At 43.5% G+C, this 2,885-nt stretch overlaps 1 protein-coding gene across 1 annotated transcript in view; it reads left to right on the top strand.

The window, feature by feature from the left end:
- The window catches only part of LOC112503152, an 8,796-nt gene that overhangs the window by 1,170 nt on the left and 4,741 nt on the right, over positions 1-2,885 (top strand). The window lies entirely within an intron of this gene.

Here is a 2,885-nt window from a genome sequence, read left to right as displayed (position 1 = left end):
CTGGAAAAGGAAAATACATATATACCTAAATAAGAATACGAAAGAACATCTAGGCCCCTACACATATACAGAAAATACATATATACATTAATACCCCCCCTCAAACTCAAGATGGCGAAGGATGAACCAACTTGAGTTTGGAAACTAAGTCTTGAAACCGGCGGGGAAGATGTGACTTGGTGAAGATGTCAGCAGGCTGATCCGTAGTGGAGATATATTGCAAACAAACCGTCTTGCACACAACGTGTTGACGAATAAAATGGCAATCGATTTCTATATGCTTCGTTCGCTCATGAAAAACATCATTGTGTGCGATCTGAATAGCACTCCGATTATCACACCAAAGTGTTGTCGAAGAGGCTTGAGGAGCTCCCATGTCAGACAGTAACCAACGGAGCCAAAGAAGCTCTTGGGTTGTATCGGCAAGAGCACGATACTCAGACTCGGTGCTAGATCGTGAAGTCAAGGACTGCTTTTTGCTGCGCCATGAAATAAGAGAATCGCCTAAGAAGAAACAATACCCGGTGGTTGACCGACGATCTGCCATATCCCCATCCCAATCAGCATCAGAGTAACCTTGAAGGACAAGTGATGATTTGGAGGAGAAGTGTAGGYCATGAAACATAGTACCTTTAAGGTACCTAAGRATGCGAAGAACAGCTGCGTAGTGGTCGGAACATGGGGCARCCATGAATTGGCTAAYAGTGTGAACAGCATAAGCAATATYGGGACGGGTAACTGTCAGGTAGACAAGAGAGCCCACTAGTTGGCGGTAGAGAGTGGGATCGCGAAGTGGAGCACTTGAACTAGGGAGGAGATGTAGGTTGTGTTCCAAGGGTGTAGAAGAGACTTTAGTATCAGTAATGCCTGATCGCATAAGAAGATCGGAGGTGTACTTGGACTGGCATAAGTAGATACCCGATGAATCTCGTATAACTTCCAGACCAAGAAAATAATGCAGATCACCCAGATCCTTCATCTCAAAGTTGGATTGAAGAGACTGTTTGAGCTCAGAGATACCCACACTATCACTCCCTGTGATGATCATATCATCAACATAAAGCAAAAGGAGAATAGTACCGACACCTGTAGTGCGAGTGAACAAACCAGAATCATAGTCAYTAGACTTGAAACCCAATGACTGAATAGTGGAACTGAATTTTTCAAACCAAGCTCGAGGCGCTTGTTTCAAACCGTATAAAGCTTTTCGTAGACGACATACATGTCCAGGWGGATGAGAAATCCCAGGAGGAGGTCGCATGTAGACTTCCTCAGATAAATCACCATTGAGAAAAGCGTTTTTAACATCCATCTGCTTAAGTTGCCAATTATTAGCTGAGGCAATAGCCAAAAGAGAGCGAACAGATGTGATTCGGGCAACAGGTGCAAAAGTCTCTTCGTAGTCAATTCCATATTCCTGATTGAACCCCTTTGCCACTAGTCGGGCCTTATACCTGTCAATTGTGCCATCCGAGTGGGTTTTAACCTTATACACCCACTTGCACCCAACTAAAGATTTTCCTGGAGGAAGAGGAACAAATTCCCAAGTTTGGGCCTTATGTAATGCTTGAATTTCATCATTCATAGCTTCCTGCCATAACGGGTCAATTGATGCTTCCTTATACGAGGTGGGTTCATGATGAGACAACAAAGTGGTATAACAATGAAAATCACGAAGATGAGAGGGAAGTTGTCTTACCCGATCTGATCGTCGGTGAGGAGGCGGTGGTGAAGTATCAGAGCCCTCAGAACTAGAAGAACCTTCAGAGTCGACCGTAGGAGATGTGTCATCTGATGAAGCAGGATCAACGGGAACGGGAGATGGAGTGTGATTTTGGGGTGGAGGTGTATGTGAGGTAGGTATAGACGGCTCAAAGGAAGAATCAACTAACGGGATTGACACATCAGTAAAGAAAGGGGAAGAAGGAGGAGAARTAACCTGGAATTCAGACATAGAAGAGAACATTTTGTGTTCCCAGAAAGTAACATGACGGGAGATACGRAGTCGCTTAGAAATGGGATCCCAACACCGGTAACCTTTATGTTCGATGCCATACCCCAAGAAACAGCATAAGCGGGATCGAGATTCGAGTTTAGTGTACTCATGAGATTGAAGATGAACGAAACAAACACAACCCCAAACTTTGAGTAGATCAAAAGCTGGAGAGATGCCATAAAGTTGCTCATACGGAGATTTATTGCGAAGAATGGATGTAGGATGTCTATTGATGGTGTAAATAGCAGTGAATACAGCTTCGCCCCAAAAGTATTCGGGAACTTTGGCAGAGATGAGCATGGTACGAACTGTGTCTAGAATGTGACGATGTTTACGTTCGGCACGACCATTCTGTTGAGAAGTGCCTGGACAAGAATATTGAGAGACAGTACCTTGATCACGTAGGAAGGACTGTAAAGAGGATGACTTGTATTCCATGGCATTATCAGCACGAAGAATCTTTATTCGTTTAGAGAACTGGGTGTGAATCATACGAGCAAAATTGATGTAGATGGTTGGGAGTTCAGATCTATGTTTCATAAGATAGACCCACGTGAAACGGGTATGATCATCCACAAAAATTACAAAGTACCTAGCACCACCCATAGATGGGGTTGGTGCTGGTCCCCAAACATCAGAGTGAACAATATCAAAGGGAAAAACAGAAGTAACATCATTATTATGAAATGGTAAAGCATGATGTTTCCCCAATTGACAAGATGAACAAGATAATGGTTCAAATTTAACATTCCCTAACAATCCAGAAGAAACAAGTGAGTGAAGTTTTGCAGAGCACAAATGACCTAGTCTAGCATGCCATAAGGCAAAGGAAGACGAGCTAGGGACAGACGCAACATAATTGGAGAACGACGCTGGTAACTTGAGGTAT

Source organism: Cynara cardunculus, unplaced genomic scaffold (genome assembly GCF_001531365.2).
Source record: "Cynara cardunculus var. scolymus isolate 2C unplaced genomic scaffold, CcrdV1 Un_Scaffold_2610, whole genome shotgun sequence".
Classification (NCBI taxonomy): Eukaryota; Viridiplantae; Streptophyta; class Magnoliopsida; order Asterales; family Asteraceae; genus Cynara; species Cynara cardunculus.
Note: the sequence above shows the minus strand (reverse complement) of the source record. Positions and strands in the feature narration are given on the sequence as shown.